This window comes from Chrysemys picta, chromosome 1 (genome assembly GCF_011386835.1).
Source record: "Chrysemys picta bellii isolate R12L10 chromosome 1, ASM1138683v2, whole genome shotgun sequence".
Lineage (NCBI taxonomy): Eukaryota > Metazoa > Chordata > Testudines > Emydidae > Chrysemys > Chrysemys picta.
Window position 1 is genome coordinate 159,833,253 of NC_088791.1, and position 16,571 is coordinate 159,849,823.

The 16,571-nt window shown below is 44.2% G+C and overlaps 1 long non-coding RNA gene across 1 annotated transcript in view; it reads right to left on the reverse strand.

Annotated features, from left to right (window-relative positions):
- The window catches only part of LOC122174002 (uncharacterized), a 49,472-nt gene extending 42,526 nt beyond the window's left edge, over window positions 1–6,946 (reverse strand). The window contains exon 1 of the long non-coding RNA XR_006175199.2: window positions 6,774–6,946. This is a non-coding gene — a long non-coding RNA (uncharacterized LOC122174002). The remainder of the gene's footprint in view (window positions 1–6,773) is intronic.
- Window positions 6,947–16,571: the final 9,625 nt, after the last annotated feature.

A 16,571-nucleotide genomic window follows, 5' to 3' on the forward strand; every position in this document is an offset into this window, starting at 1 on the left:
TCAGCCGCTGCCAGGCCTCCCAGGGTTTGTGGCACCAGGGCAGCCCCTCCATGTGGACTTTCAGGTTCAGATACCATGGGCTTCCAGAAGCCCAAGCGAGCTGGTTTCCAGAGCTGCTTGTTTGGGAGTCAGACAGCAAGGGGAGCATGCTGCCCTGGGAGTCTGGAAGCCCTGGGGAACCCTGCCCCAGAACAGTCCTCATGGTAGGACTGCCCTAGAGCCAAAGATCCTGGAAGTCCAGCCTTCCCAGCAGCCCACCAGGAATCCAGGCAGAGCCCCTTTGGAATCCTGCCTGTGATTCAATGAAAGTCCATTGAATCCAGGATGTTTCTAGAAAAAGGAATAATGGTCTCAAGTTGCAGTGAGGGAGGTTTAGGTTGGATATTAGGAAAAACGTTTTCACTAGGAGGGTGGTGAAGCACTGGAATGTGTTACCTAGGGAGGTGGTGGAATCTCCTTCCTTAGAGGTTTTTAAGGCCCACTTGACAGGGATAAGGAAACCAATCCAGAAAACATAAGAACCCTCCTGAACATTGCCTATTTCTAGAACCAAACTTGATCCAAAAATTTGTTAAAACTGTTTAGTTACAATTTTTGCCTTTGTTCTTAATGGTTCCAGCCTAGACTGAAGCATGATTACAGGAAATCTTAAGAGCACCTATTGTTGAGAGATTTTCTATCCTGGCTTTTGCAGCTTGAAGATTCAGATAAGTTTTGGATATAAGCACCCCAGCCTTTGAAATAGAGCTCTGAAACTTTTGAGGTACATCCAGTGCTATGGTATTTATCATTACAAATGACAGACAAATGTCCAAATGTGCAGGTTCCAAAGCTGACCGGCATATTACTAATACCATTTATTATTTATTTAGCCCGAACAATGAGCTTGACACTGTGTAATGCACAAAAGTAAAGATCTTCAGGTCTCATTGGCAAACACACAGAAGGTGGCTGGAACACAGTGGAAAATTCAGAGATAGGGAGAACTGAGAAGTAGAGCAGGTCAGGGATTTTCTGATGAAGCTCTCCAATGAAAATGCTGATTCAACAAACAAAAAAATGTTTTCATAGAATAATAGAATATCAGGGTTGGAAGGGACCTCAGGAGGTCATCTAGTCCAACCCCCTGCTCAAAGCAGGACCAATTCCCAACTAAATCATCCCAGCCAGGGCTTTGTCAAGCCTGACCTTAAAAACCTCTAAGGAAGGAGATTCCACCACCTCCCTAGGTAACCCATTCCAGTGCTTCACCACCCTCCTAGTAAAAACGTTTTTCCTAATATCCAACCTAAACCATCCCCACTGCAACTTGAGACCATTACTCCTTGTTCTGTACAATCTAAGCCATCCACCAACTGGCATTTGAGAGTTTTGAATACGTCAAACCCCATAATAGTAGTTCTATGTGAAATCGCCCAGGCAGGCTCACTGCTTTATATGGGAAAAGACTACAGTTAAAGTCAGAGCTCTGCTATAGCCCAGCAGTTGCATCACAGGTGTGTTCAGGGGCAATGTTGCATGTAGGCACTGTAACAAAGAAGAGAGACTTCAGCACCAGCATCTACTAAAAGTAGGCTGGTAATATGTGCTAGTTGGCAGTGAGTGAAAGCATGATATGTGGTATTTATGATATTAACAAAGGATTTGTAGCCTTCGCAGGTCATCTTTGCCACTGGTATCTCAAGCAGGGTTACCAATCAGCTTAAGTGATACAACAGAAACTTTTGTCTTCTGGGGCCTGATCCAAAGCCTATTGAAGTGAGTTGAAAGACTCCATTCAACTCTGATGGTCTTTGGATCAGGCCATGGAGCTCAGCATCATGATTTCTGCAGTTGTGGCAGTAAGGGCTAAGTGAATCTCTTTCATTATTTATTTCCTCTCCGGGAGTCATTTCTGTAATAGGTGTGGAGAGTGTGGTAGGATACTCGAAGGCAGTGTCGGTTCCATTATTAGGTTTGTGTGGTAGGAACGCCAGTGAAAATTTCATCTATTGCCTGCAGTGAAGTAAAGTGCTTTTGCCCTGGAGCATGGCATCCAACTCTACTGCCGTGTCAGCCAACCACTTCTAGTTAATCATTTTTATTTATTGTATTATAGTAATTCCTAGTCAGGGCTGGCACTTTCGCTAGGTGACCCTAGGCGGCAGGATTTGGGGGTGGCATTTTGCCATCCTCGGTGGAAATTTGGCAGCGGGGGGTCCTTCCGCTCCGGGTCTTCGGCGGAAATTCAGCAGCGGGTCCTTCACTTGCTCCGGGACCCGCCGCCGAAGGACCCTGAAGACGCGGAGCGGAAGGACCCCCGCCGCCGAATGCTCAGAGGAGGAGCGCTGCCACCTAGGGCAGCAAAAATCCTGGCGCCGCTCCTGTGCCTAGTTATTTATTATTTCGCGTATGCATTCTGGTCAAGCCAAGCCACAGCGTTCTGATCAATGATGTTCCAGGCACAAAGACCTCCAGGAAGTTGAGTCATTTTGCAGACCTCAAAAATATCTGTCACAGTTTGTGGCTGCCCACATTGAGACATAGCGTATTGTCTCTAAAATGCCACCAAAATTCTGCTGCAGCACATGTTCCATGTCTTGTATGAAACAGGTTCAGAAAACTCCATTGCCTTCATGGTAAATCAAATCCGTGTTGATGTGAGTGAGGTCAGAGACAAGATAATTATCTGTCACTTTCTCTGTGGACCATGAAGCTCACCATGCGTCCTCTACCATAAATCCCTTACCTGGTAAACTTATCCACAACGAGCGACATGAAAGCAGACGACCATGTGGTGGATTAAACAAGACTAACTAATGGTAAATGTGGCATATCACGCTGTTTCGTCACGAGCTTTGCTATGCTTTTCTATCTGGGAACACTGCAGAGCAATATTGTAGTGACTCCAGCAAAGAGATTTGGGGCTTATTGTTTTGGGTGCTGTACATATAGCAACAGAGAGTCCCTTCCTCAAATACCTTCCCATTTATATAATATATAAAACATTATTTACTAAATGGTTAAGATAGACAAATTGTGAGGGAGGTGACCCAAGGTCACAGAGCAGGTCAGTATCAGATTCAGGAACAGATGCCAGATCTCATGATGACTCCTAACCCAGTCTCCTGTCTTTGAGACCATGCAATCAATGCCAATCACACAGGCATGGATCATGGATAGGGTTCTATAACTTTCGGCAACCTCCGTGACTTCTGCAGGGGCCAGTGTTGCTGACCCCAAAGCCACCCAAGGAGCTGGCTCCAGGGTCAGCTGCTCAGGTGGCCCCCGGGGACAGCCACACCAGCAGCTGCTCCGGCGGCCCCCGTCAGCGGTCCTGGGGTGGCTGGAGCAGTTGCGGTCCGTGGCCTCAGGAAGCAGTCCCCAGCCAGGTGGCCGGAGCAGCTGTGGTCTGAGGCCCTGGGCCACTGTCCCTGTCCCTGGGCAGTGGTCCCCAGCCAGCCGGATCAGCAGGGTCCCTGGCTGGCCGGAGCAGCTGCGGCTCCCGGCAACTAGTGCCGCTGGCCTCAGGCTTCCCCCCCCCCCCCCCGCCAGCATCGGCCCCCATGCCCATCCTAGTGGTCTCCCCCAAAGTTTCAATGACAGGTATTTTTAGTATAAGTCATGGTCAGGTCACGGACTGTGAATTTTTGTTTATTGCCCGTGTCCTGTCCATGACTTTTACTAAAGGTACTCATGACTAAATCGTAGTCTTAATCATGGATGATATAGATTGTATGGTCCTAAAGGAGAAAGTTGCACACTTCTCCAAATTCTCATTGTCCTGAGAGACGTCATCATCATCATCACAAAATGGGGGATCACATTTGTAGATGAATAATGTTCAAGGCCAGAAGGACCTTTTCACCATCTACTCTGACCTGTATACCATGAGCCATAGAATTTCACCCAATTACCTCTGTATTGAGACCAGTTACTTATGTTGACTAAAGTGTATTTTCCAGAAATACATCGAGTGATGGAGAATCTACCACTTCCCCTGTGATGTGTCCCTTCTACCTCACATAGGTGCTGTCTGTAAACAGAAGAATATCTTGTTGTCAAGAGCTTACTTTTGCAAACACTGAACAGGGTTACAAGTTAGTACAGTGTCTGGCTTGTAGCTGGGAGCAAAGACCAGGGGTCAGAGTTATTAGTGTCCTTCTGCCCAAAGGCAATAGATAAGGATGGCCCATTCTTTCTCATCCTCCACTGAATGCCAGAAGTACTTAGAAAGTTATGAAACTCATCATGCCATGCCTCCGACACGAGCAGCAAGTCTCCTGTTAGTTGTGTAATCCATGTGCTCAGATAAGTGCTGTGGAAACATATGACATGGCTGGAACCAGATTTACTGGCATGTAGTTGGAGAATAGTATCAGGGGGTAGCCGTGTTAGTCTGAATCTGTAAAAAGCAACAGAGGGTCCTGTGGCACCTTTAAGACTAACAGAAGTATTGGGAGCATAAGCTTTCGTGGGTAAGAACCTCACTTCTTCAGATGCAAGACAGTTGGAGAATGTTGAGCTGTAATGTAGCAGGAACAAAGACTGAGTGTAAATGCAGTGAGGTCAAACTCTATTTCATTAACAGAACACTATATTTGTAAAGAGGTGGTTAACCACTCCTGTACTGTACAACTTCAGACACTGGGTGAAATCTTGGCCTCGGTGAGGTGAATGGGAATTTTGTCCTCCAATGACAGGAGTTCACCCTCTGACTGCTAGTCAGAAAAACAGAGATAGAGCCCCCAAGCTTCCGCCTTTTCTCATAGCACCCTTAAACTGCAGAATTATAAAGCCATACTAATGCCAGAATTAAATAAATTGAGCTTAAAGGCTGAACTAGTTTCCTGACCCTAGAGGTGGTCCCTCAAGTGCAAGGTTGATGGAAATTGGCAGGGCAAGGTGGGGAAAGCTTATGACGCTGCTACCCGTTCTGTTGATCTATCAACTTCACTCTCCAGGACTGTAAATCTACCACCTTTCATCAGAGCTAAAATCCCTCTTCATTTTTTCCCTTTGTTAAAAACACCAGAAAAAGGTTCTCTCTGGAGCTAAGAAGTGACTGCCTTTCAAGAGTTGTACTCAGTTAAATACAGGAAATAAGTAATCTCTCTTCCCACAGCAAAAGGCACTTCAGCTGCCTGAAAACACTGAGAAGGAGAAAAAAGAACTGAAAGTGTTTTCTTAAATTACAATTGTGGCAATGAATCCTCACACTACTATCCTGGGTAACATAATGCAAATTGCCCAGGCTGACAAAGCTGCAGCAGAGCCAGAAGCTTTCTACTTTCAATTCTCAAGTGCAATGAAGATTGATCTCAGCTCCCAGCTTAGCCGTCACATGGATTTTGCCAATCTTCCGTTTTGTACCCAATGAAAATATCAATAGCACGTTTTCTTTAATAATATTTTTAAGATGGAAGATAAATCAGTGGAAGCATTCCAAATACTTATTTCATACAAATGATAATTAAACTACTTTGTATGTGAACAAAGTTACTAATTGATTGGTTTTTTTTTTATTATAATGAAACATTTTGCAAGGATTAACAGCTTCTTTAGGAAACACTGATCTCTGACAAGATAGTTACATCTCAATATGTTTGTAATGATCAGGAAGTTTAGCATTTGAATAACACAGTACCATAAGCTTTCAAATCTCTTTTCATGAGATGCAGCAAATACTAAATATTAAATACGGAATAAAGCATCCCATAAACATAGTTGATATTGGTAAAGACCTAAAACATGACATACATCATAATTTTTAAAAAATCAAATGTGACTTTACTAAGACAAAATGCATCTTTTATTAAATCTAAACTCAATGTTTAATAGAAACATCTGAAAGAGACAATGTCAAGTAGTGGAAATAGCAAAATGTTGGTTTTGTTTAAAAAGAGGAATGGAGGTTATATTATCTAATACAAATAGAAAAGTTTTCATGATTGATTTTTAAAAAAAAGTGTTTTATTTAGATTCCCTTTCAGTGCAAGAAACCCAAACATGACAGAAGGGTGCTAGTCCATGGAAACCAGATACTGATACTGATACTGACTGCAACTTGAAAGCGAAGAAAGCCAGTGTAGTTTCACTGTCTAAGATGAATGAAGTGCCAAAAGTAAACAGCCAGCATAAGTGGTGAAAAGTCAGTCTTTTTAATATTAATATCAATATTGTTAAGTAATATTTTTTCTAATATATGTCTTTTTATGATGGTATGTCCCTTTAATTTGAAGACTTATCAAATACAAGCACTATGGAAACAATTTTCAGTATGTGACAAGGAGAGTAGTGCATTTATCTTATTCCCAGTGACAAGCCTCAGTGAAAAATTAGGTAGCATTTTATACAAATGAAAGAAAGTCTGTGTCACTGAACTTCTTGGCTTTTGTGGTCCCATCTTTTAAGTATTAGAGAGAACACTTAAAGTAATAGATAAAGAAAGCAGGGACACTATACATTCTCTTATGAAAGTACTGAACAGGCCTTGACACCTAATAGTAAACATATATCTTTCAAAGAAATGACATTTTACCAAAAGCTTGATCTTTAATGGGCTACTGTCTAAATCCTATAATGGAAGTAATTTACCAAATTGGTTTGGAGGCATATTAAGGCAATACAGGAACCAGGGTCTGCATCATTGATAACGTTATTCGTGCACTTGCTAGTCCATTAGCAGAGTGATTCATCTGAGAGCAGCAAAGAACCAGACTTTCCCAAACATACATACACACATAAAATAGATCCCCAAAGGAACTAAACAGCTGTTCCATTTCCTAACGTACCTGCTGCTGGCATAGGAGGGAGCAAGTGACCATTAGAGTTCATACGTTGAACAAGATTATTTTTTGCCACTTTTAAACGGATGTCATTTTACACGGATGGAATGTTTCAGCCCCCCTTTGAATGAAGCTGCAGTTCATGAGCTGGCTGTTCAATTACGAGAAGCCTCAAACAAAATACACAGCTTTGAACTACTGAACTTAACATGACATTACCCAGCATTAGAAAGGCATGCTCTGATAACTCCAACGTGCAGAGGAGGTTATTTAAGGGAATGCATTCTCTGTCTCATAATCGTACACATTCTTTCTCCCTATCTCTTCCCTGCCCTAGCCTCTCAGGGCTAGCCTGTAGCTGCAGAAACCCCTGCTAGGTTGGGAGGAGCAGGAGGGGTGCCAGCAGCCATAGCTGTTGGCACACACAGGAGCGGTGACTGCTGCACTCTTTACAAGTGTGGCCCCCTCTTCCCCTCAGTGCTGGCCCCAAACCACAGATGTAGGGAGAAGTGGGAGACAGAGCCAAAATTAAATTGCAGCCCTCTGGGGGGGCTTCAGAGCAATGGCCACCCTCTCTTGCACTCAGGAAACTAGATTCTCTCTCTGCGGGTTACAAGCACCTGCCACTGAGGTCAATGAAATATACATGTGTGCTGCAGGGGGCAAATGAGAGCCAGGAAGCTCAAGGAAGAAGTTCTGGCTGCCCCATGCAGAAGATCAGACTGATGACGAGAGCTCCCTTTCTCCCATTTGTTCAGCCATGCAAGGGAAGCCAGAATATGGCCCACAATTTCTGTTCCTCACTCAGAAATATTCCCTCCCTCCCTGCCAGAGATGTAGGGCCAGATCCTCAGTTCCAGCTGAGCTGAGGAAGTGTCTGGTGGGGGAGGAGGGCACGGTGGGAAGGGGAAAGACGTTTTTTTCTGCTCCTCTGATCCTGCGGCGAGAACTTAAAGCAGCTTCAAGACTACTCTGGCTTATGCTGTCAGAAACAGCTTCCTAGAGGCCGCGCTGCCGGAGCAGGCTCAGCAGAGCACAATGTGCTCCATCCAGACCCCCTTCCACTCTCAGCCTGCTCTAAACATACCCTTATGGCAGCTTTGTGCAACCCAAGGATTTCTCCAGCTGCCCATGTGGGACAGCAGATTTTTGCCTGTTTAACACTGCCTGAACAGCTGGATTGGGAGCTGAGAATCTGTCCTGTACCTTGAGGCACCCTCCCTTCCGTATTTACACATACAACTACCCTCTTCTTTTCTCAGCATCGGAGCAATTTTTTTTCTCCAACAGACAATTAAAACCTTCAAGACAAATTCTAATTTCTAGCTTCTGTGTCTTGCCCGGTGTCAGAATTTTTACACTGTGGATCAGAAATGAACTTAAGTGAAATAAAATCTATTTCTTACTTCTTACTGTCCAGAAAAAAAAGGAGCTTACTGCAAACTTAAGAAAACTCTATCTCATTTCCCTTAGTCATCCTGGCAGTGACTCACTGTTTGGTCACAAATGGGTGATTCTCAACTCGAGATACTGGTGGGAATTTCATGTTACAGTCAAAGTTGGGGAGAGGGTTTCCACTCCTACCCATACTGATATTTACCTAAAAGAACACATAGCAGGAGCTGAGAAATGCCAGCAGGAGGTGCCTTTTCACAGTCCTGTGAAACCTGTGCAAAAGGAACCCTTATTAGGCAGCCTCTCCTCCCATAAATGACCACCCCAATGTATCCAGAAGCATACTAAGTACAATTATACTCCACCTTTATTGGGAGATCACTTACATTAAGAAACCATCTTTTGCTGGCTCCTTTTGCTTAAAACAGATTTCACTATATTCATGTTTATTTAGTCAAATATTTCATTCTACAGGATAGTGACAATGAAGTGTGATACTTATCAGGGCCGGTGCAACCATTTAGGCGACCTAGGCGGTCGCCTAGGGCACTAGGATTTGGGGGCACCATTTTCTTCGGCAATGACCGCGGCGGCCGGCTCTTTGGCTGCCCTGGTCGCCGCCGGCAATTAGGCGGAGGGAGCTGGGGCAATGGAGCGCGGGAAGGGCCACCTGTAGCAGGAGGGGTGCGGCATGCAGGGGAACTCCCCGCCCCAGCTCACCCCTGCCCCGCCTCCTCCCCGAGCACGCCGTGGCTGCTTCACTTCTCCCGCCTCCCAGGCTTGTGGCGCCTAAGCTGATTGGCTCCACAAGCCTGGGAGGCGGGAGAAGTGAAGCAGTAATGGCGTGCGCGGAGAGGAGGCGGGGCAGGGGTGAGCTGGGGTGGGAGGGGTGCCTCAGGGTGGGCGGTGGGGAGCTGCCACAGGGGGGGCACCTCAGGGCAGAGGGGGGAGCTGCCGCACGGGGGGGCGCCTCAGGGCGGAGGGGGGATCTGCCGTGGGGGGGCGCCTCAGGGCGGGGGCTCAGGGATGGGGGGGGGGGCGCAGGTGGAAGTTTCGCCTAGGGCGCGAAACATCCTTCCACCGGCCCTAATTCTTATTCAAATGAGACCTGCAGAATGTCAGGCATAATTACAGCCATGGTCTTGAAATCTGTACAGTAATAGTTAATGTAAATAATGTAAAGCTGTAGGATGAATTTATGTTTATTAGATCTTGCTCATTGTGAACCCAGTGCATTAACACACCAGAGTGATGAAAGTATGAAGAAGGTTTTAGAGATCTCAAATGTTGCAAGAATCAGCTCTGATCTTTAGGTGCTAAACAAGAAAATGGTCCTTCCCCCAGGCCTTTGCTAATGTCAAGGACAAAAAGATTTCCAAATGCCTGGACTTTCATAAACCACAAATGTAATCTTTCTGTCAAAAGAAGAGGTTTTAAAATAATCAGGAACCTTCCTAAGTCAATACTTATTTTCCTAAAAAATAACATACCAGTGGGTCTCCCAGTTGTGATCATATGGTAACTATTTCAAATATAAACAACAAGTTAACTGTTAGAACCTTCATACTATCCAGAATGCCAGTCAAATGAATATTTACAGGCAGTAACTATGGTATATATGTTATACTATTATACTCTGTGTGTGTGTGTTTATATATATATATTTACAGATGGGCTCCAGTTGTGAAATTCAGATGAAGATTTGAACTTCACCAAAGCTTGGGGGAGATTTGGATCCATTGTTCTGTTTTGGAGCCATATTGGTAGTGATATAGTAATAGTCACCTATAAGTCTGCTGTAGTTCAGATTGCCAAATACTTTCCATTATAACCCCTTGTTTTTGTGTTCTCGTAACTTTGAAACAGTCACTTTTTGCGATGAAATTTTTTGTGCATGGTCTCAGCCCCAAAGAGATTCTTTTTCTTTTGGAAAACCTGAGCAACAAATGTGAGCAGTTGTTTCTGAGTTCATCAGGATTGCAGCAAAATTGGCTGAAGTTTGAAACTAGCTACGATGAGGCCTGGATATACTATACTGATGCCATAAATTCTTACTAATGTCTATAGTAAGAGTTTTCAGGATTGAGTCTACAGTACTCATTGACCCGTGGTCTTAGAAATAGATCTTTTGTATTTATTTACAAAGTAGGAATATTTGGATCACCTGGTCTGACCAGGTGCAAGAGAAAGTTCCAATTCAGTTAATAGCGATGCACATTACATGCATAAGCACTCTTTGTCTAGATGCAGAGGCAGCTATTGGGATAAGCCCTAGTGTTGCCTCTCCACTTGCACTCTTAAAGTGCATACTGCCTACATGTTAGAAATTATGAGACTAGAAGTCATTTGGCATGCAGGTGCCTCTGTACCACAATTGTCACCATTCTTAAACAGGTGAGGCTAGGAGACAGCAAATGGGAAAAGCTCCTCTACGAGCATTACTTGGGAAGATGCATTACTCCAGGCAAGCATTACTTGGGGAGATGCAGCAATTGGGCAAGGCCCATCAGCTGTTTCATGTCTCCTGAACTCACACAGATGTGCACTTCCTGGCCTGAAGGAGATAGGAGGCAACAGAAGAGGCATTACCCACTAGGTGTAGTCTTGTGAGGTTTTTTTTAAATGTGTTCCTTTAAAAAAAAAGAAAACTTAAAGAATTAAATTTACCTACCATGATAATGCCACACGGGGGGCAGAGCATGAATTCCTTACCTTGGAGAGTAATTTCATTAAATTGGGTGTTATACAAGTAAATGCCCACTCTTTATGAGCAAGGATTTCAGAATCTGGCCCTATACTTACTTAGTTAAAGCCACCCAAAGTCAGGAAATGCAAAACGTTAAAGCTGAATTCTTCACCACCACTGTGTCCAACAACAACAACACCACAAAATAATCTCTAAAACCTGTTCAAATTCTGTTCAGATAAGCACAGAAAAACCTCTCCAGTCTGCATAATGCAACTTGATATCTCGCAAGATCGGGCTTTCCCCCTTGCTCTATATAATATATACTCTTTCTTCTTCATGGCCGTAGTTTCCAAAGTTTTAATTTCTGATGGCCCGGAATAAGTCAACAACACACATAGTCATACAGAACATTTGCTTTGTTCAAACATGGCATTCCTGCTATCTTTTAAATGGCATCACCATAGTCTAAGCACAGACTTAAGATATGAGATGCAATAACCTTTCCTGCTTCTTGGCTCAAACAATATCTCTTCCTGTCCAGCACTATACATAATACCCAGTTTCAGGTGACGTTTTAATCAACTGATCAATGTGCTAATCAAAGTTGGGGCTCGAATCTCTCCAAATGCCAAAGCATCAAATGTTATCTACAGCTTCCAAATCCCAACCACCCAAAGCTTTTATGTTAGCTTCTTCTGCTATTTAGTAAAGTTTGATTTTTATTCCTCCCAAGTTCCCTTTAAAAACACAGTATAGCCTTGGTTTCAAAAGCATGAAATACCAATTTGTTACTGCTAAACCACAGGTCAATGTAATAACTAGCATCAGCTTACAAGAGTCATTGGCTCTGGCAAGATTTTTGGGTGCACAAGGAATGCACAATGGGGCTGCATATTCATGGAGACAGCATTTTAGCTACAATGGAAATACAGACACCTGTGGGGTGGATCAAGTCAGTGATTCAACAGTGCACAACACCACCGCACAAAGCTCTGTGACTGAAAGTGAATAAGAATAATGCATTCAGTATGAAATTTGAGAGGGAAAATGTATTTACTCAAAATGGAATGTGCCCAGGACACTGTGGTTAGCAACCTCCTCTTAGGCAAACTGCCATAGGATCTTGAATTACCAGGAAAGGAAAACATGCACTGTGGCTTGTCACGATGCCGCTGCAATTTTGTACATAACAAAACACCTTCAGCTCCGAGATTGTTTTTTTCATAGACAACAGCATCCCCTTCAAATAATAAAATCCAAGTGACTGAAAACAAGACAGGAAATTACTGAGGCTATAACAACACTAGCACTTTCGTCGGTATAGTTTATATTGCTCAGGGCTGTGAAAAACACCACCCCCCCCCGAGCACAATAAGTTACACCAACAGAGGCACCGGTGGGGACAGCACTTTGTCGGCAGGAGATACTCTCCCGCTGACATAGCTACCGCTGCTTGTTGGGGGTGGTTTAATTAGACCAATGTAGGGTGACCAGATGTTCCAATTTTATAGGGACAGTCCCAGTATTTGGGGCTTTTTCTTATATAGGCTCCTATTACCCCCACCCCCATCCCGATTTTTCACACTTGCTGTCTGGTCACCCTAGGCCAGTGGGAGAGCTCTTCGCCATCCACATAGAGGCCTAGTCTTCACTTACCGGCTGGTCCGGCGGCACGCCATCGATGTTCTGGGATCGATTTATCGCATCTGGTTAAGATGCGATAAATCGATCCCGGATCGATCCCGGAAGTGCTCACAGTCGGCGCCGGTACTCCAGCTCGCCGAGAGGAGTACGCGGCGTCGACAGGGGGAGACTTCCGGCCGCGTCTGGACCGCGGTAAGTTCGGACTAAGGTACTTCGAATTCAGCTACGTTATTAACGTAGCTGAATTTGCGTACCTTAGTCCGAAGTCCGGACTAAGTGGGGACCAGGCCAGAGTGGCTACATGGGAGATCTTACAGCGGAGCAGCTGCATTCTAAGTGTGTGTGATAATAATAATTATTGTTCCTTTGGGGCAAATTCAGCCATTTCAGAGGGCCCCCAACACTGCAGCTCTACTATTTGAATGGCAGAAGCAGTGCCAACTTACCAGGGCTTTACACAGGTCATGTACTCTTACCACAGGCCTACTATTGCTGATGGGTGTAGCAGCTCTTAACAAGTATGACTGGAGGTTTGTGTCTGTCTGATCATCCAGGCTTTTTCCCTGGTTTGAATGGAGGTGCAATGGCTGCAAAGGCTACTCCTGACATAACAGTTGCAGAATAGCTCTGCTACACCTCTCTATATTCTGAGGAAGAATTCTTCCCTCACCCCCCGCAGAGCTCCATGACTGACCATTTAAATTATTTAGGCTGAGAGCAGAGCTTGCATGGGGTGGGGAGGGAGAGTGGCTGGACTGCAGTGAGCTCCGGTTGATCCACAGCTGATGCAAGTTAAAGAAGTCTCCTAGGCTGGAGCAGAGAACCTGGGAGAAGTATCCAGTTGTGGTATCTCAACAATCATAACCCTACTATTTAACCTGCATTTCTAAGAACTGGTCACCTAATTAAACCTATTGCCTTTGAAAGATTGGCATAAAAAAGTCCCCCACTTAATTTTCTCTTTGTTTCTTAATAATGAATGGTAGGATGACACAAAACATGGGAAAGATCCACTAAGTCATTAAATCCATCCTGCTGCTTGGACTGGATAAAAATCCCCAATAAAAGGCACATCAGATATTACACTGTGATAAGAAGAGATTTAATTGTTTATATTAAAGCCAATGTTAAAAGTATATAGTACACAGGTTAAAGAAAGAGTGTCTGTACATCTGGGTATAATGCTTAAATTATCCAAAAGTACACTGGTTGGTTTAAAAGTCATACAGTACATAATCAGCAATAACCCAAATTTATCTTAATAAATTTAATGATACAGTTTAGATATTAGCATCCAAATATTTGGGTACATCACTCATGAAAAGTTATACGGAGAGTTGATTGTAGAAAGCAAATATAGCAATGAGTGTAGATTGTCCCTCGGTAATTGAGAATTTAGGATAGGTTGTCCCTTAGAAAATACAATGTATCAGGAAACTATTTCAATTACTTTCCCGACTTTGCTTCTCATCGGCACTCCTGGCATTGCCAATGTCCAGTGATGTGTTCTAGATAGATGTCCCTCAACTACCTGATGGCGTCCGACACCATGAGTTGCTGCATCAGCCAAGTGTAGAGCTGACCGATTCTGCAGTCTCACAACACTCGCTTGTTACTGGGGTCCAATGCACCCAGGGCTCCGACAATCAGCACGTGAGTTTGAACCTGGTAACCCCTAGCTCTCACAGTGTTGGCTAGAGGGGCGTATTTCTCCAGCTTTCGAGATCGGGCATCACGGAAGACCGGGGGCCTGTTTTCAAAGGGAAATGTGACATTCACCATGACAATCTTCTGTTCCTCATTGGTGATGATGATGTCCGGTTGCAGTTGGCTGTCCGTTCCAGGAATCGCAGAGTTCACGGCCACCTTCCTTACAGGTGGTGGGATGGCTCTGACTAGACTATCTTGGATGGCATCATGGGTCAGGTTCCAGGTTATGGAATGGGGCTTGCAGCTACACAAGATGTGGGTTAGCATCTCGTCATCATAGCCGTACTTCCAGCATCTCTAGTCCCAATTTCTGTGGCGTACGGCTCCATTCAGCGGGACACAGTTGATGAACCTGTGGATGAACCTCAAATCAGCAAATTGGGTGAAGTTGCCCCCAGGGAGGAAGTGGTTGCATGTCATCTTGAAGGCTTTGTCCTGGTCTGGCTTCCGGCTACACTTGATTTTAGCCAAAACACAACATCCATGAGTAACTGACAGCTGTGATGAAAGAGGAAAATTATCAGGGAAATCATAGGGTATGAAAGTCAATTGCCAATATATTGTTGAAAAGTGCAGGAATTCCCCCCCTCCTCAAATCCCATTTAAAGTTGAGGTCAAATTAGGTAGGATAGAAGTAGAAGAATAAAACTGTTTTGAAAACTTTGCATTTCTCCTAACCAGAGGGCAGCTTCTGGGTCTGCCGAAGACCTGCTGATAGCAGAGCATGTGTAGTTCCACTGTCTGAGAGGGCAGAGCCGAGGTGGGGCATATTTCAGGAGGCTGCACCAAGGATGGATGTCTTCATTGGGGTTCTCTAGTTTATTGTGTGTCTCTGCCATACAATGCACAGAGATCATAGGGGGAGTGAGTCAGAGTCTGGGCTGGAAGTTCTGTTGCTACTCAGGCATACCCATCCCCCTTCTTGTCTCTTGTGAAGGGTCATATTAGGACTGCTGGAGCTACTGCAGCCTCCGTGGAGAAACAGCAGCCACTGAACCAGCTCCGCAGCCACTCCAAAGCCTTAGGGGGAGCATTTCCCATCCCTCCACATCCTCCTATTCCCCTGTGAATCTTTGCAGCTCCCTGCTCAGTTGCTGGAGTCTGGAGCAGGTGGTTGCATTTGGGCTGACCAGCCAAAGCAGGTAGCCCAGAAACAAGTTTTAATACTAAAAAGAGGACATAGAAAGCAAGCAGGAAAGGATTTGATTGCTTAAAAGCCTAATTGATTTTACAAGGTAGAATACATTTTTGAATTTAAGGGTAACTATAATGAGTGGATAGACACAAAGGAAATGCAACATCAAGAAATCACTTTTACAAGGTTAGTTCCCCACCCCCACTACAGAAAACAGGGCACAGTAATAATACTACTTACAATATTATAATAGGTATTCCTGTTTTATTCTAAAGAGCTTTAAAGGATGAAATCTGATCTGCTGGGGAAAGGTATATTAAGATTGCCAAACAGAACACACCGTGCCCTGACTATGGAAAGTAGCATTTTCCGATATACCTCCCTATTTTGTTAAAAGTACAAAATATTCTACCTATATTCCAGCCAAAGTGCTAGATTTAAGGCAGTAATTATCCACTGTGCTTGCACAATTTACTGTGAAGTTCCTAGGGAATGTCTACCGAATGTGAGATTGTCTTTTGCAGCCAGAGAATAGGCACTCATCCAGGGGCTTTAAAACTTTTTCGTAGTCTGTGCATGTGAGAGGAAGTAAAGAGAGGATAATGCAAAGATTTCCTTGTGAACCAATTCCCCTCTCATTTGCAATCACATGAACCATCTCCCCTTTCTTTCTTGACTATGTAACATCCCTGTGGCAACTACAGCATTTGCTTAAGGGGAAAAGTAAAATTAAAAGGCCTAGTTAGTTGGTGAAACCACTATAATGTGACCACCAAGTCTCTATGCCTCACCGTTTAAGGTTCACTGCACTAGTCTAAAGATAGAGAGGCACTCGTGAGAATCTGCTCCAAAGTAGGAGATAGCTGATTGCCAGAGAGAAATGGGCAAATGGGAATTGTGCGAGTTCAGTAGAAAAGTGGGCAGTTGGGCTGTGTGGAACTGATACTGTAAAATTCGTGTGTGAGGACCAAGGGCAACTAAAATGATTAGGGGTTTGGAGAAGGTCCCATATGAGGAGAGATTAAAGAGGCTACAACTTTTAAGCTTGGAAAAGAGGAGACTAAGGGGGGATATGATAGAGGTATATAAAATCATGAGTGATGTGGAGAAAGTGGATAAGGAAAAGTTATTTACTTATTCCCATAATACAAGAACTAGGGGTCACCAAATGAACTTAATAGGCAGCAGGTTTAAAACAAATAAAAGGAAGTTCTTCTTCACACAGCACACA